The sequence below is a fragment of the Hemitrygon akajei genome, unplaced genomic scaffold, assembly GCF_048418815.1.
Source record: "Hemitrygon akajei unplaced genomic scaffold, sHemAka1.3 Scf000037, whole genome shotgun sequence".
Lineage (NCBI taxonomy): Eukaryota > Metazoa > Chordata > Chondrichthyes > Myliobatiformes > Dasyatidae > Hemitrygon > Hemitrygon akajei.
Genome location: NW_027331923.1, coordinates 3,623,813 through 3,642,013, shown reverse-complemented (window position 1 = coordinate 3,642,013; position 18,201 = coordinate 3,623,813).

The window sequence follows — 18,201 nt, the reverse complement described above, 5'->3', positions numbered from 1 at the left end:
CAGAAACGGGGAGTGGTGTAAGGGTTGGAAGGGTTTTCACAGAGGGTGTTAACAGAAATGGGGAGTGGTGTAGGGGTTGGAAGGGTTTTCACAGAGGGTGTTAACAGAAATGGGGAGTGGTGTGAGGGTTGGAAGGGTTTTCACAGATCGTGAGGGCTGCAAGGATCGGAGGTGTTAACAGAAATGGGGAGTGGTGTCGGGGTTGGAACGGTTTTCACAGAGGGTGTTAACAGAAATGGGGAGTGGTGTAGGAGTTGGAAGGGTTTTCACAGAGGGTGTCAACAGAAATGGGGAGTGGTGTAGGGGTTGGAAGGGTTTTCACAGAGGGTGTTAACAGAAATGGGGAGTGGTGTACGAGTTGGAAGGGTTTTCACAGAGGGTGTTAACAGAAATGGGGAGTGGTGTAGGGGTTGGAAGGGTTTTCACAGAGGGTGTTAACAGCAATGGGGAGTGGTGTAGGGGTTTGAAGCATTTTCACAGAGGGTGTTAACGGAAATGGGGAATGGTGTAGGGGTTGGAAGGGTTTTCACAGAGGGTGTTAACAGAAATGGGGAGTGGTGTGAGTGTTGGAAGGCTTTTCACAGAGGGTGTTAACAGAAATGGGGAGTGGTGTAGGGGTTGGAAGGGTTTTCACAGAGGGTGTTAACAGACTTGGGGAGTGGTGGAGGAGTTGGAATGGTTTTCACAGAGTGTGTTAACAGAAATGGGGAGTGGTGTAGGGGATGGAAGGGTTTTCACAGAGGGTGTTAACAGAAATGGGGAGTGGTGTGAGCGTTGGAAGGGTTTTCACAGATCGTGAGGGCTGCAAGGATCGGAGCTGTTAACAGAAATGGGGAGTGGTGTCGGGGTTGGAACGGTTTTCACAGAGGGTGTTAACAGAAATGGGGAGTGGTGTAGCGGTTGGAAGGGTTTTCACAGAGGGTGTTAACAGCAATGGGGAGTGGTGTAGGGGTTGGAAGGGTTTTCACAGAGGGTGGTAACAGAAATGGGGAGTGGTGTAGGGGTTGGAAGGGTTTTCACAGAGGGTGTTAACAGAAATGGGGAGTGGTGTAGGAGTTGGAAGGGTTTTCACAGAGGGTGTCAACAGAAATGGGGAGTGGTGTAGGGGTTGGAAGGGTTTTCACAGAGGGTGTTAACAGAAACGGGGAGTGGTGTAAGGGCTGGAAGGGTTTTCACAGAGGGTGTTAACAGAAATGGGGAGTGGTGTACGAGTTGGAAGGGTTTTCACAGAGGGTGTTAACAGAAATGGGGAGTGGTGTAGGGGTTGGAAGGGTTTTCACAGAGGGTGTTAACAGCAATGGGGAGTGGTGTAGGGGTTTAAAGCATTTTCACAGAGGGTGTTAACGGAAATGGGGAATGGTGTAGGGGTTGGAAGGGTTTTCACAGAGGGTGTTAACAGAAATGGGGAGTGGTGTGAGTGTTGGAAGGGTTTTCACAGAGGGTGTTAACAGAAATGGGGAGTGGTGTAGGGGTTGGAAGGGTTTTCACAGAGGGTGTTAACAGACATGGGGAGTGGTGTAGGAGTTGGAAGGGTTTTCACAGAGTGTGTTAACAGAAATGGGGAGTGGTGTAGGGGATGGAAGGGTTTTCACAGAGGGTGTTAACAGAAATGGGGAGTGGTGTGAGGGTTGGAAGGGTTTTCACAGAGGGTGTTAACAGAAATGGGGAGTGGTGTAGGGGTTGGAAGGGTTTTCACAGAGGGTGTTAACAGAAATAGGGAGTGGTGTGAGGGTTGGAATGGTTTTCTCAGAGGGTGTTAACAGAAATGGGGAGTGGTGTAGGGGTTGGAAGGGTTTTCACAGGGGGTGTTAACAGAAATGGGGAGTGGTGTAGGGGTTGGAAGGGTTTTCACAGAGGGTGTTAACAGAAACGGGGAGTGGTGTAACGGTTGGAAGGGTTTTCACAGAGGGTGTTAACAGAAATGGGGAGTGGTGTAGGGGTTGGAAGGGTTTTCACAGAGGGAGTTAACAGAAATGGGGAGTGGTGTGAGGGTTGGAAGGGTTTTCATAGGGGGTGTCAACAGAAATGGGGAGTGGTGTAGGGGTTGGAAGGGTTTTCACAGAGGGTGTTAACAGAAACGGGGAGTGGTGTAAGGGTTGGAAGGGTTTTCACAGAGGGTGTTAACAGAAATGGGGAGTGGTGTACGAGTTGGAAGGGTTTTCACAGAGGGTGTTAACAGAAATGGGGAGTGGTGTAGGGGTTGGAAGGGTTTTCACAGAGGGTGTTAACAGCAATGGGGAGTGGTGTAGGGGTTTGAAGCATTTTCACAGAGGGTGTTAACGGAAATGGGGAATGGTGTAGGGGTTGGAAGGGTTTTCACAGAGGGTGTTAACAGAAATGGGGAGTGGTGTGAGTGTTGGAAGGGTTTTCACAGAGGGTGTTAACAGAAATGGGGAGTGGTGTAGGGGTTGGAAGGGTTTTCACAGAGGGTGTTAACAGACATGGGGAGTGGTGTAGGAGTTGGAAGGGTTTTCACAGAGTGTGTTAACAGAAATGGGGAGTGGTGTAGGGGATGGAAGGGTTTTCACAGAGGGTGTTAACAGAAATGGGGAGTGGTGTGAGGGTTGGAAGGGTTTTCACAGATCGTGAGGGCTGCAAGGATCGGAGGTGTTAACAGAAATGGGGAGTGGTGTCGGGGTTGGAACGGTTTTCACAGAGGGTGTTAACAGAAATGGGGAGTGGTGTAGGAGTTGGAAGGGTTTTCACAGAGGGTGTCAACAGAAATGGGGAGTGGTGTAGGGGTTGGAAGGGTTTTCACAGAGGGTGTTAACAGAAACGGGGACTGGTGTAAGGGTTGGAAGGGTTTTCACAGAGGGTGTTAACAGAAATGGGGAGTGGTGTACGAGTTGGAAGGGTTTTCACAGAGGGTGTTAACAGAAATGGGGAGTGGTGTAGGGGTTGGAAGGGTTTTCACAGAGGGTGTTAACAGCAATGGGGAGTGGTTTAGGGGTTTGAAGCATTTTCACAGAGGGTGTTAACGGAAATGGGGAATGGTGTAGGGGTTGGAAGGGTTTTCACAGAGGGTGTTAACAGAAATGGGGAGTGGTGTGAGTGTTGGAAGGGTTTTCACAGAGGGTGTTAACAGAAATGGGGAGTGGTGTAGGAGTTGGAAGGGTTTTCACAGAGGGTGTCAACAGAAATGGGGAGTGGTGTAGGGGTTGGAAGGGTTTTCACAGAGGGTGTTAACAGTAACGGGGAGTGGTGTATGGGTTGGAAGGGTTTTCACAGAGGGTGTTAACAGAAATGGGGAGTGGTGTAGGGGTTGGAAGGGTTTTCACAGAGGGTGTTAACAGAAATGGGGAGTGGTGTGAGGGTTGGAAGGGTTTTCACAGATCGTGAGGGCTGCAAGGATCGGAGGTGTTAACAGAAATGGGGAGTGGTGTCGGGGTTGGAAGGGTTTTCACAGAGGGTGTTAACAGAAATGGGGAGTGGTGTAGGAGTTGGAAGGGTTTTCACAGAGGGTGTCAACAGAAATGGGGAGTGGTGTAGGGGTTGGAAGGGTTTTCACAGAGGGTGTTAACAGAAACGGGGAGTGGTGTAAGGGTTGGAAGGGTTTTCACAGAGGGTGTTAACAGAAATGGGGAGTGGTGTACGAGTTGGAAGGGTTTTCACAGGGTGTTAACAGAAATGGGGAGTGGTGTAGGGGTTGGAAGGGTTTTCACAGAGGGTGTTAACAGCAATGGGGAGTGGTGTAGGGGTTTGAAGCATTTTCACAGAGGGTGTTAACGGAAATGGGGAATGGTGTAGGGGTTGGAAGGGTTTTCACAGAGGGTGTTAACAGAAATGGGGAGTGGTGTGAGTGTTGGAAGGGTTTTCACAGAGGGTGTTAACAGAAATGGGGAGTGGTGTAGGGGTTGGAAGGGTTTTCACAGAGGGTGTTAACAGACATGGGGAGTGGTGTAGGAGTTGGAAGGGTTTTCACAGAGTGTGTTAACAGAAATGGGGAGTGGTGTAGGGGATGGAAGGGTTTTCACAGAGGGTGTTAACAGAAATGGGGAGTGGTGTGAGGGTTGGAAGGGTTTTCACAGATCGTGAGGGCTGCAAGGATCGGAGGTGTTAACAGAAATGGGGAGTGGTGTCGGGGTTGGAACGGTTTTCACAGAGGGTGTTAACAGAAATGGGGAGTGGTGTAGCGGTTGGAAGGGTTTTCACAGAGGGTGTTAACAGCAATGGGGAGTGGTGTAGGGGTTGGAAGGGTTTTCACAGAGGGTGGTAACAGAAATGGGGAGTGGTGTAGGGGTTGGAAGGGTTTTCACAGAGGGTGTTAACAGAAATGGGGAGTGGTGTAGGGGTTGGAAGGGTTTTCACAGAGGGTGTTAACAGAAACGGGGAGTGGTGTAAGGGTTGGAAGGGTTTTCACAGAGGGTGTTAACAGAAATGGGGAGTGGTGTACGAGTTGGAAGGGTTTTCACAGAGGGTGTTAACAGAAATGGGGAGTGGTGTAGGGGTTGGAAGGGTTTTCACAGAGGGTGTTAACAGCAATGGGGAGTGGTGTAGGGGTTTGAAGCATTTTCACAGAGGGTGTTAACGGAAATGGGGAATGGTGTAGGGGTTGGAAGGGTTTTCACAGAGGGTGTTAACAGAAATGGGGAGTGGTGTACGAGTTGGAAGGGTTTTCACAGAGGGTGTTAACAGAAATGGGGAGTGGTGTAGGGGTTGGAAGGGTTTTCACAGAGGGTGTTAACAGACATGGGGAGTGGTGTAGGAGTTGGAAGGGTTTTCACAGAGTGTGTTAACAGAAATGGGGAGTGGTGTAGGGGATGGAAGGGTTTTCACAGAGGGTGTTAACAGAAATGGGGAGTGGTGTGAGGGTTGGAAGGGTTTTCACAGATCGTGAGGGCTGCAAGGATCGGAGGTGTTAACAGAAATGGGGAGTGGTGTCGGGGTTGGAACGGTTTTCACAGAGGGTGTTAACAGCAATGGGGAGTGGTGTAGGGGTTGGAAGGGTTTTCACAGAGGGTGGTAACAGAAATGGGGAGTGGTGTAGGAGTTGGAAGGGTTTTCACAGAGGGTGTCAACAGAAATGGGGAGTGGTGTAGGGGTTGGAAGGGTTTTCACAGAGGGTGTTAACAGAAACGGGGAGTGGTGTAAGGGTTGGAAGGGTTTTCACAGAGGGTGTTAACAGAAATGGGGAGTGGTGTACGAGTTGGAAGGGTTTTCACAGAGGGTGTTAACAGAAATGGGGAGTGGTGTAGGGGTTGGAAGGGTTTTCACAGAGGGTGTTAACAGCAATGGGGAGTGGTGTAGGGGTTTGAAGCATTTTCACAGAGGGTGTTAACGGAAATGGGGAATGGTGTAGGGGTTGGAAGGGTTTTCACAGAGGGTGTTAACAGAAATGGGGAGTGGTGTGAGTGTTGGAAGGGTTTTCACAGAGGGTGTTAACAGAAATGGGGAGTGGTGTAGGGGTTGGAAGGGTTTTCACAGAGGGTGTTAACAGACATGGGGAGTGGTGTAGGAGTTGGAAGGGTTTTCACAGAGTGTGTTAACAGAAATGGGGAGTGGTGTAGGGGATGGAAGGGTTTTCACAGAGGGTGTTAACAGAAATGGGGAGTGGTGTGAGGGTTGGAAGGGTTTTCACAGATCGTGAGGGCTGCAAGGATCGGAGGTGTTAACAGAAATGGGGAGTGGTGTCGGGGTTGGAACGGTTTTCACAGAGGGTGTTAACAGAAATGGGGAGTGGTGTAGGAGTTGGAAGGGTTTTCACAGAGGGTGTCAACAGAAATGGGGAGTGGTGTAGGGGTTGGAAGGGTTTTCACAGAGGGTGTTAACAGAAACGGGGACTGGTGTAAGGGTTGGAAGGGTTTTCACAGAGGGTGTTAACAGAAATGGGGAGTGGTGTACGAGTTGGAAGGGTTTTCACAGAGGGTGTTAACAGAAATGGGGAGTGGTGTAGGGGTTGGAAGGGTTTTCACAGAGGGTGTTAACAGCAATGGGGAGTGGTTTAGGGGTTTGAAGCATTTTCACAGAGGGTGTTAACGGAAATGGGGAATGGTGTAGGGGTTGGAAGGGTTTTCACAGAGGGTGTTAACAGAAATGGGGAGTGGTGTGAGTGTTGGAAGGGTTTTCACAGAGGGTGTTAACAGAAATGGGGAGTGGTGTAGGAGTTGGAAGGGTTTTCACAGAGGGTGTCAACAGAAATGGGGAGTGGTGTAGGGGTTGGAAGGGTTTTCACAGAGGGTGTTAACAGTAACGGGGAGTGGTGTATGGGTTGGAAGGGTTTTCACAGAGGGTGTTAACAGAAATGGGGAGTGGTGTAGGGGTTGGAAGGGTTTTCACAGAGGGTGTTAACAGAAATGGGGAGTGGTGTGAGGGTTGGAAGGGTTTTCACAGATCGTGAGGGCTGCAAGGATCGGAGGTGTTAACAGAAATGGGGAGTGGTGTCGGGGTTGGAAGGGTTTTCACAGAGGGTGTTAACAGAAATGGGGAGTGGTGTAGGAGTTGGAAGGGTTTTCACAGAGGGTGTCAACAGAAATGGGGAGTGGTGTAGGGGTTGGAAGGGTTTTCACAGAGGGTGTTAACAGAAACGGGGAGTGGTGTAAGGGTTGGAAGGGTTTTCACAGAGGGTGTTAACAGAAATGGGGAGTGGTGTACGAGTTGGAAGGGTTTTCACAGGGTGTTAACAGAAATGGGGAGTGGTGTAGGGGTTGGAAGGGTTTTCACAGAGGGTGTTAACAGCAATGGGGAGTGGTGTAGGGGTTTGAAGCATTTTCACAGAGGGTGTTAACGGAAATGGGGAATGGTGTAGGGGTTGGAAGGGTTTTCACAGAGGGTGTTAACAGAAATGGGGAGTGGTGTGAGTGTTGGAAGGGTTTTCACAGAGGGTGTTAACAGAAATGGGGAGTGGTGTAGGGGTTGGAAGGGTTTTCACAGAGGGTGTTAACAGACATGGGGAGTGGTGTAGGAGTTGGAAGGGTTTTCACAGAGTGTGTTAACAGAAATGGGGAGTGGTGTAGGGGATGGAAGGGTTTTCACAGAGGGTGTTAACAGAAATGGGGAGTGGTGTGAGGGTTGGAAGGGTTTTCACAGATCGTGAGGGCTGCAAGGATCGGAGGTGTTAACAGAAATGGGGAGTGGTGTCGGGGTTGGAACGGTTTTCACAGAGGGTGTTAACAGAAATGGGGAGTGGTGTAGCGGTTGGAAGGGTTTTCACAGAGGGTGTTAACAGCAATGGGGAGTGGTGTAGGGGTTGGAAGGGTTTTCACAGAGGGTGGTAACAGAAATGGGGAGTGGTGTAGGGGTTGGAAGGGTTTTCACAGAGGGTGTTAACAGAAATGGGGAGTGGTGTAGGAGTTGGAAGGGTTTTCACAGAGGGTGTCAACAGAAATGGGGAGTGGTGTAGGGGTTGGAAGGGTTTTCACAGAGGGTGTTAACAGAAACGGGGAGTGGTGTAAGGGTTGGAAGGGTTTTCACAGAGGGTGTTAACAGAAATGGGGAGTGGTGTACGAGTTGGAAGGGTTTTCACAGAGGGTGTTAACAGAAATGGGGAGTGGTGTAGGGGTTGGAAGGGTTTTCACAGAGGGTGTTAACAGCAATGGGGAGTGGTGTAGGGGTTTGAAGCATTTTCACAGAGGGTGTTAACGGAAATGGGGAATGGTGTAGGGGTTGGAAGGGTTTTCACAGAGGGTGTTAACAGAAATGGGGAGTGGTGTGAGTGTTGGAAGGGTTTTCACAGAGGGTGTTAACAGAAATGGGGAGTGGTGTAGGGGTTGGAAGGGTTTTCACAGAGGGTGTTAACAGACATGCGGAGTGGTGTAGGAGTTGGAAGGGTTTTCACAGAGTGTGTTAACAGAAATGGGGAGTGGTGTAGGGGATGGAAGGGTTTTCACAGAGGGTGTTAACAGAAATGGGGAGTGGTGTGAGGGTTGGAAGGGTTTTCACAGAGGGTGTTAACAGAAATGGGGAGTGGTGTAGGGGTTGGAAGGGTTTTCACAGAGGGTGTTAACAGAAATAGGGAGTGGTGTGAGGGTTGGAATGGTTTTCTCAGAGGGTGTTAACAGAAATGGGGAGTGGTGTAGGGGTTGGAAGGGTTTTCACAGGGGGTGTTAACAGAAATGGGGAGTGGTGTAGGGGTTGGAAGGGTTTTCACAGAGGGTGTTAACAGCAATGGGGAGTGGTGTAGGGGTTTGAAGCATTTTCACAGAGGGTGTTAACGGAAATGGGGAATGGTGTAGGGGTTGGAAGGGTTTTCACAGAGGGTGTTAACAGAAATGGGGAGTGGTGTGAGTGTTGGAAGGGATTTCACAGAGGGTGTTAACAGAAATGGGGAGTGGTGTAGGAGTTGGAAGGGTTTTCACAGAGGGTGTCAACAGAAATGGGGAGTGGTGTAGGGGTTGGAAGGGTTTTCACAGAGGGTGTTAACAGAAACGGGGAGTGGTGTAAGGGTTGGAAGGGTTTTCACAGAGGGTGTTAACAGAAATGGGGAGTGGTGTAGGGGTTGGAAGGGTTTTCACAGAGGGTGTTAACAGAAATGGGGAGTGGTGTGAGGGTTGGAAGGGTTTTCACAGATCGTGAGGGCTGCAAGGATCGGAGGTGTTAACAGAAATGGGGAGTGGTGTCGGGGTTGGAACGGTTTTCACAGAGGGTGTTAACAGAAATGGGGAGTGGTGTAGGGGTTTGAAGCATTTTCACAGAGGGTGTTAACGGAAATGGGGAATGGTGTAGGGGTTGGAAGGGTTTTCACAGAGGGTGTTAACAGAAACGGGGAGTGGTGTAAGGGTTGGAAGGGTTTTCACAGAGGGTGTTAACAGAAATGGGGAGTGGTGTACGAGTTGGAAGGGTTTTCACAGAGGGTGTTAACAGAAATGGGGAGTGGTGTAGGGGTTGGAAGGGTTTTCACAGAGGGTGTTAACAGCAATGGGGAGTGGTGTAGGGGTTTGAAGCATTTTCACAGAGGGTGTTAACGGAAATGGGGAATGGTGTAGGGGTTGGAAGGGTTTTCACAGAGGGTGTTAACAGAAATGGGGAGTGGTGTGAGTGTTGGAAGGGTTTTCACAGAGGGTGTTAACAGAAATGGGGAGTGGTGTAGGAGTTGGAAGGGTTTTCACAGAGGGTGTCAACAGAAATGGGGAGTGGTGTAGGGGTTGGAAGGGTTTTCACAGAGGGTGTTAACAGAAACGGGGAGTGGTGTAAGGGTTGGAAGGGTTTTCACAGAGGGTGTTAACAGAAATGGGGAGTGGTGTAGGGGTTGGAAGGGTTTTCACAGAGGGTGTTAACAGAAATGGGGAGTGGTGTGAGGGTTGGAAGGGTTTTCACAGGGGGTGTCAACAGAAATGGGGAGTGGTGTAGGGGTTGGAAGGTTTTTCACAGAGGGTGTTAACAGAAACGGGAGTGGTGTAAGGGTTGGAAGGGTTTTCACAGAGGGTGTTAACAGAAATGGGGAGTGGTGTACGAGTTGGAAGGGTTTTCACAGAGGGTGTTAACAGAAATGGGGAGTGGTGTAGGGGTTGGAAGGGTTTTCACAGAGGGTGTTAACAGCAATGGGGAGTGGTGTAGGGGTTTGAAGCATTTTCACAGAGGGTGTTAACGGAAATGGGGAATGGTGTAGGGGTTGGAAGGGTTTTCACAGAGGGTGTTAACAGAAATGGGGAGTGGTGTGAGTGTTGGAAGGGTTTTCACAGAGGGTGTTAACAGAAATGGGGAGTGTTGTGAGGGTTGGAAGGGTTTTCACAGATGGTGTTAACAGAAATGGGGAGTGGTGTAGGGGTTGGAAGGGTTTTCACAGAGGGTGGAAACAGAAATGGGGAGTGGTGTAGGGGTTGGAAGGGTTTTCACAGAGGGTGTTAACAGAAATGGGGAGTGGTGTAGGAGTTGGAAGGGTTTTCACAGAGGGTGTCAACAGAAATGGGGAGTGGTGTAGGGGTTGGAAGGGTTTTCACAGAGGGTGTTAACAGAAACGGGGAGTGGTGTAAGGGTTGGAAGTGTTTTCACAGAGGGTGTTAACAGAAATGGGGAGTGGTGTACGAGTTGGAAGGGTTTTCACAGAGGGTGTTAACAGAAATGGGGAGTGGTGTAGGGGTTGGAAGGGTTTTCACAGAGGGTGTTAACAGCAATGGGGAGTGGTGTAGGGGTTTGAAGCATTTTCACAGAGGGTGTTAACGGAAATGGGGAATGGTGTAGGGGTTGGAAGGGTTTTCACAGAGGGTGTTAACAGAAATGGGGAGTGGTGTGAGTGTTGGAAGGGTTTTCACAGAGGGTGTTAACAGAAATGGGGAGTGGTGTAGGGGTTGGAAGGGTTTTCACAGAGGGTGTTAACAGACATGGGGAGTGGTGTAGGAGTTGGAAGGGTTTTCACAGAGTGTGTTAACAGAAATGGGGAGTGGTGTAGGGGATGGAAGGTTTTTCACAGAGGGTGTTAACAGAAATGGGGAGTGGTGTGAGGGTTGGAAGGGTTTTCACAGAGGGTGTTAACAGAAATGGGGAGTGGTGTAGGGGTTGGAAGGGTTTTCACAGAGGGTGTTAACAGAAATAGGGAGTGGTGTGAGGGTTGGAATGGTTTTCACAGAGGGTGTTAACAGAAATGGGGAGTGGTGTAGGGGTTGGAAGGGTTTTCACAGGGGGGGTTAACAGAAATGGGGAGTGGTGTAGGGGTTGGAAGGGTTTTCACAGGGGGTGTTAACAGAAATGGGGAGTGGTGTAGGGGTTGGAAGGGTTTTCACAGAGGGTGTTAACAGAAATGGGGAGTGGTGTGAGGGTTGGAAGGGTTTTCACAGGGGGTGTTAACGGAAATGGGGAGTGGTGTAGGGGTTGGAAGGGTTTTCACAGAGGGTGTTAACAGAAATAGGGAGTGGTGTGAGGGTTGGAATGGTTTTCTCAGAGGGTGTTAACAGAAATGGGGAGTGGTGTAGGGGTTGGAAGGGTTTTCACAGGGGGTGTTAACAGAAATGGGGAGTGGTGTAGGGGTTGGAAGGGTTTTCACAGAGGGTGTTAACAGCAATGGGGAGTGGTGTAGGGGTTTGAAGCATTTTCACAGAGGGTGTTAACGGAAATGGGGAATGGTGTAGGGGTTGGAAGGGTTTTCACAGAGGGTGTTAACAGAAATGGGGAGTGGTGTGAGTGTTGGAAGGGTTTTCACAGAGGGTGTTAACAGAAATGGGGAGTGGTGTAGGAGTTGGAAGGGTTTTCACAGAGGGTGTCAACAGAAATGGGGAGTGGTGTAGGGGTTGGAAGGGTTTTCACAGAGGGTGTTAACAGAAACGGGGAGTGGTGTAAGGGTTGGAAGGGTTTTCACAGAGGTTGTTAACAGAAATGGGGAGTGGTGTAGGGGTTGGAAGGGTTTTCACAGAGGGTGTTAACAGAAATGGGGAGTGGTGTGAGGGTTGGAAGGGTTTTCACAGATCGTGAGGGCTGCAAGGATCAGAGGTGTTAACAGAAATGGGGAGTGGTGTCGGGGTTGGAACGGTTTTCACAGAGGGTGTTAACAGAAATGGGGAGTGGTGTAGGGGTTTGAAGCATTTTCACAGAGGGTGTTAACGGAAATGGGGAATGGTGTAGGGGTTGGAAGGGTTTTCACAGAGGGTGTTAACAGAAACGGGGAGTGGTGTAAGGGTTGGAAGGGTTTTCACAGAGGGTGTTAACAGAAATGGGGAGTTTTGTACGAGTTGGAAGGGTTTTCACAGAGGGTGTTAACAGAAATGGGGAGTGGTGTAGGGGTTGGAAGGGTTTTCACAGAGGGTGTTAACAGCAATGGGGAGTGGTGTAGGGGTTTGAAGCATTTTCACAGAGGGTGTTAACGGAAATGGGGAATGGTGTAGGGGTTGGAAGGGTTTTCACAGAGGGTGTTAACAGAAATGGGGAGTGGTGTGAGTGTTGGAAGGGTTTTCACAGAGGGTGTTAACAGAAATGGGGAGTGGTGTAGGAGTTGGAAGGGTTTTCACAGAGGGTGTCAACAGAAATGGGGAGTGGTGTAGGGGTTGGAAGGGTTTTCACAGAGGGTGTTAACAGAAACGGGGAGTGGTGTAAGGGTTGGAAGGGTTTTCACAGAGGGTGTTAACAGAAATGGGGAGTGGTGTAGGGGTTGGAAGGGTTTTCACAGAGGGTGTTAACAGAAATGGGGAGTGGTGTGAGGGTTGGAAGGGTTTTCACAGGGGGTGTCAACAGAAATGGGGAGTGTTGTGAGGGTTGGAAGGGTTTTCACAGAGGGTGTTAACAGAAATGGGGAGTGGTGTGAGTGTTGGAAGGGTTTTCACAGAGGGTGTTAACAGAAATGGGGAGTGTTGTGAGGGTTGGAAGGGTTTTCACAGAGGGTGTTAACGGAAATGGGGAATGGTGTAGGGGTTGGAAGGGTTTTCACAGAGGGTGTTAACAGAAATGGGGAGTGGTGTGAGTGTTGGAAGGGTTTTCACAGAGGGTGTTAACAGAAATGGGGAGTGTTGTGAGGGTTGGAAGGGTTTTCACAGAGGGTGTTAACAGAAATGGGGAGTGGTGTGAGTGTTGGAAGGGTTTTCACAGAGGGTGTTAACAGAAATGGGGAGTGTTGTGAGGGTTGGAAGGGTTTTCACAGATGGTGTTAACAGAAATGGGGAGTGGTGTAGGGGTTGGAAGGGTTTTCACAGAGGGTGGAAACAGAAATGGGGAGTGGTGTAGGGGTTGGAAGGGTTTTCACAGAGGGTGTTAACAGAAATGGGGAGTGGTGTAGGAGTTGGAAGGGTTTTCACAGAGGGTGTCAACAGAAATGGGGAGTGGTGTAGGGGTTGGAAGGGTTTTCACAGAGGGTGTTAACAGAAACGGGGAGTGGTGTAAGGGTTGGAAGGGTTTTCACAGAGGGTGTTAACAGAAATGGGGAGTGGTGTACGAGTTGGAAGGGTTTTCACAGAGGGTGTTAACAGAAATGGAGAGTGGTGTAGGGGTTGGAAGGGTTTTCACAGAGGGTGTTAACAGCAATGGGGAGTGGTGTAGGGGTTTGAAGCATTTTCACAGAGGGTGTTAACGGAAATGGGGAATGGTGTAGGGGTTGGAAGGGTTTTCACAGAGGGTGTTAACAGAAATGGGGAGTGGTGTGAGTGTTGGAAGGGTTTTCACAGAGGGTGTTAACAGAAATGGGGAGTGGTGTAGGGGTTGGAAGGGTTTTCACAGAGGGTGTTAACAGACATGGGGAGTGGTGTAGGAGTTGGAAGGGTTTTCACAGAGTGTGTTAACAGAAATGGGGAGTGGTGTAGGGGATGGAAGGGTTTTCACAGAGGGTGTTAACAGAAATGGGGAGTGGTGTGAGGGTTGGAAGGGTTTTCACAGAGGGTGTTAACAGAAATGGGGAGTGGTGTAGGGGTTGGAAGGGTTTTCACAGAGGGTGGAAACAGAAATGGGGAGTGGTGTAGGGGTTGGAAGGGTTTTCACAGAGGGTGTTAACAGAAATGGGGAGTGGTGTAGGAGTTGGAAGGGTTTTCACAGAGGGTGTCAACAGAAATGGGGAGTGGTGTAGGGGTTGGAAGGGTTTTCACAGAGGGTGTTAACAGAAACGGGGAGTGGTGTAAGGGTTGGAAGTGTTTTCACAGAGGGTGTTAACAGAAATGGGGAGTGGTGTACGAGTTGGAAGGGTTTTCACAGAGGGTGTTAACAGAAATGGGGAGTGGTGTAGGGGTTGGAAGGGTTTTCACAGAGGGTGTTAACAGCAATGGGGAGTGGTGTAGGGGTTTGAAGCATTTTCACAGAGGGTGTTAACGGAAATGGGGAATGGTGTAGGGGTTGGAAGGGTTTTCACAGAGGGTGTTAACAGAAATGGGGAGTGGTGTGAGTGTTGGAAGGGTTTTCACAGAGGGTGTTAACAGAAATGGGGAGTGGTGTAGGGGATGGAAGGGTTTTCACAGAGGGTGTTAACAGACATGGGGAGTGGTGTAGGAGTTGGAAGGGTTTTCACAGAGTGTGTTAACAGAAATGGGGAGTGGTGTAGGGGATGGAAGGTTTTTCACAGAGGGTGTTAACAGAAATGGGGAGTGGTGTGAGGGTTGGAAGGGTTTTCACAGAGGGTGTTAACAGAAATGGGGAGTGGTGTAGGGGTTGGAAGGGTTTTCACAGAGGGTGTTAACAGAAATAGGGAGTGGTGTGAGGGTTGGAATGGTTTTCACAGAGGGTGTTAACAGAAATGGGGAGTGGTGTAGGGGTTGGAAGGGTTTTCACAGGGGGTGTTAACAGAAATGGGGAGTGGTGTAGGGGTTGGAAGGGTTTTCACAGGGGGTGTTAACAGAAATGGGGAGTGGTGTAGGGGTTGGAAGGGTTTTCACAGAGGGTGTTAACAGAAATGGGGAGTGGTGTGAGGGTTGGAAGGGTTTTCACAGGGGGTGTTAACGGAAATGGGGAGTGGTGTAGGGGTTGGAAGGGTTTTCACAGAGGGTGTTAACAGAAATAGGGAGTGGTGTGAGGGTTGGAATGGTTTTCTCAGAGGGTGTTAACAGAAATGGGGAGTGGTGTAGGGGTTGGAAGGGTTTTCACAGGGGGTGTTAACAGAAATGGGGAGTGGTGTAGGGGTTGGAAGGGTTTTCACAGAGGGTGTTAACAGCAATGGGCAGTGGTGTAGGGGTTTGAAGCATTTTCACAGAGGGTGTTAACGGAAATGGGGAATGGTGTAGGGGTTGGAAGGGTTTTCACAGAGGGTGTTAACAGAAATGGGGAGTGGTGTGAGTGTTGGAAGGGTTTTCACAGAGGGTGTTAACAGAAATGGGGAGTGGTGTAGGAGTTGGAAGGGTTTTCACAGAGGGTGTCAACAGAAATGGGGAGTGGTGTAGGGGTTGGAAGGGTTTTCACAGAGGGTGTTAACAGAAACGGGGAGTGGTGTAAGGGTTGGAAGGGTTTTCACAGAGGTTGTTAACAGAAATGGGGAGTGGTGTAGGGGTTGGAAGGGTTTTCACAGAGGGTGTTAACAGAAATGGGGAGTGGTGTGAGGGTTGGAAGGGTTTTCACAGATCGTGAGGGCTGCAAGGATCAGAGGTGTTAACAGAAATGGGGAGTGGTGTCGGGGTTGGAACGGTTTTCACAGAGGGTGTTAACAGAAATGGGGAGTGGTGTAGGGGTTTGAAGCATTTTCACAGAGGGTGTTAACGGAAATGGGGAATGGTGTAGGGGTTGGAAGGGTTTTCACAGAGGGTGTTAACAGAAACGGGGAGTGGTGTAAGGGTTGGAAGGGTTTTCACAGAGGGTGTTAACAGAAATGGGGAGTTTTGTACGAGTTGGAAGGGTTTTCACAGAGGGAGTTAACAGAAATGGGGAGTGGTGTAGGGGTTGGAAGGGTTTTCACAGAGGGTGTTAACGGAAATGGGGAATGGTGTAGGGGTTGGAAGGGTTTTCACAGAGGGTGTTAACAGAAATGGGGAGTGGTGTGAGTGTTGGAAGGGTTTTCACAGAGGGTGTTAACAGAAATGGGGAGTGTTGTGAGGGTTGGAAGGGTTTTCACAGAGGGTGTTAACAGAAATGGGGAGTGGTGTGAGTGTTGGAAGGGTTTTCACAGAGGGTGTTAACAGAAATGGGGAGTGTTGTGAGGGTTGGAAGGGTTTTCACAGATGGTGTTAACAGAAATGGGGAGTGGTGTAGGGGTTGGAAGGGTTTTCACAGAGGGTGGAAACAGAAATGGGGAGTGGTGTAGGGGTTGGAAGGGTTTTCACAGAGGGTGTTAACAGAAATGGGGAGTGGTGTAGGAGTTGGAAGGGTTTTCACAGAGGGTGTCAACAGAAATGGGGAGTGGTGTAGGGGTTGGAAGGGTTTTCACAGAGGGTGTTAACAGAAACGGGGAGTGGTGTAAGGGTTGGAAGGGTTTTCACAGAGGGTGTTAACAGAAATGGGGAGTGGTGTACGAGTTGGAAGGGTTTTCACAGAGGGTGTTAACAGAAATGGGGAGTGGTGTAGGGGTTGGAAGGGTTTTCACAGAGGGTGTTAACAGCAATGGGGAGTGGTGTAGGGGTTTGAAGCATTTTCACAGAGGGTGTTAACGGAAATGGGGAATGGTGTAGGGGTTGGAAGGGTTTTCACAGAGGGTGTTAACAGAAATGGGGAGTGGTGTGAGTGTTGGAAGGGTTTTCACAGAGGGTGTTAACAGAAATGGGGAGTGGTGTAGGGGTTGGAAGGGTTTTCACAGAGGGTGTTAACAGACATGGGGAGTGGTGTAGGAGTTGGAAGGGTTTTCACAGAGTGTGTTAACAGAAATGGGGAGTGGTGTAGGGGATGGAAGGGTTTTCACAGAGGGTGTTAACAGAAATGGGGAGTGGTGTGAGGGTTGGAAGGGTTTTCACAGAGGGTGTTAACAGAAATGGGGAGTGGTGTAGGGGTTGGAAGGGTTTTCACAGAGGGTGGAAACAGAAATGGGGAGTGGTGTAGGGGTTGGAAGGGTTTTCACAGAGGGTGTTAACAGAAATGGGGAGTGGTGTAGGAGTTGGAAGGGTTTTCACAGAGGGTGTCAACAGAAATGGGGAGTGGTGTAGGGGTTGGAAGGGTTTTCACAGAGGGTGTTAACAGAAACGGGGAGTGGTGTAAGGGTTGGAAGTGTTTTCACAGAGGGTGTTAACAGAAATGGGGAGTGGTGTACGAGTTGGAAGGGTTTTCACAGAGGGTGTTAACAGAAATGGGGAGTGGTGTAGGGGTTGGAAGGGTTTTCACAGAGGGTGTTAACAGCAATGGGGAGTGGTGTAGGGGTTTGAAGCATTTTCACAGAGGGTGTTAACGGAAATGGGGAATGGTGTAGGGGTTGGAAGGGTTTTCACAGAGGGTGTTAACAGAAATGGGGAGTGGTGTGAGTGTTGGAAGGGTTTTCACAGAGGGTGTTAACAGAAATGGGGAGTGGTGTAGGGGTTGGAAGGGTTTTCACAGAGGGTGTTAACAGACATGGGGAGTGGTGTAGGAGTTGGAAGGGTTTTCACAGAGTGTGTTAACAGAAATGGGGAGTGGTGTAGGGGATGGAAGGTTTTTCACAGAGGGTGTTAACAGAAATGGGGAGTGGTGTGAGGGTTGGAAGGGTTTTCACAGAGGGTGTTAACAGAAATGGGGAGTGGTGTAGGGGTTGGAAGGGTTTTCACAGAGGGTGTTAACAGAAATAGGGAGTGGTGTGAGGGTTGGAATGGTTTTCACAGAGGGTGTTAACAGAAATGGGGAGTGGTGTAGGGGTTGGAAGGGTTTTCACAGGGGGTGTTAACAGAAATGGGGAGTGGTGTAGGGGTTGGAAGGGTTTTCACAGGGGGTGTTAACAGAAATGGGGAGTGGTGTAGGGGTTGGAAGGGTTTTCACAGAGGGTGTTAACAGAAATGGGGAGTGGTGTGAGGGTTGGAAGGGTTTTCACAGGGGGTGTTAACGGAAATGGGGAGTGGTGTAGGGGTTGGAAGGGTTTTCACAGAGGGTGTTAACAGAAATAGGGAGTGGTGTGAGGGTTGGAATGGTTTTCTCAGAGGGTGTTAACAGAAATGGGGAGTGGTGTAGGGGTTGGAAGGGTTTTCACAGGGGGTGTTAACAGAAATGGGGAGTGGTGTAGGGGTTGGAAGGGTTTTCACAGAGGGTGTTAACAGCAATGGGGAGTGGTGTAGGGGTTTGAAGCATTTTCACAGAGGGTGTTAACGGAAATGGGGAATGGTGTAGGGGTTGGAAGGGTTTTCACAGAGGGTGTTAACAGAAATGGGGAGTGGTGTGAGTGTTGGAAGGGTTTTCACAGAGGGTGTTAACAGAAATGGGGAGTGGTGTAGGAGTTGGAAGGGTTTTCACAGAGGGTGTCAACAGAAATGGGGAGTGGTGTAGGGGTTGGAAGGGTTTTCACAGAGGGTGTTAACAGAAACGGGGAGTGGTGTAAGGGTTGGAAGGGTTTTCACAGAGGTTGTTAACAGAAATGGGGAGTGGTGTAGGGGTTGGAAGGGTTTTCACAGAGGGTGTTAACAGAAATGGGGAGTGGTGTGAGGGTTGGAAGGGTTTTCACAGATCGTGAGGGCTGCAAGGATCAGAGGTGTTAACAGAAATGGGGAGTGGTGTCGGGGTTGGAACGGTTTTCACAGAGGGTGTTAACAGAAATGGGGAGTGGTGTAGGGGTTTGAAGCATTTTCACAGAGGGTGTTAACGGAAATGGGGAATGGTGTAGGGGTTGGAAGGGTTTTCACAGAGGGTGTTAACAGAAACGGGGAGTGGTGTAAGGGTTGGAAGGGTTTTCACAGAGGGTGTTAACAGAAATGGGGAGTTTTGTACGAGTTGGAAGGGTTTTCACAGAGGGAGTTAACAGAAATGGGGAGTGGTGTAGGGGTTGGAAGG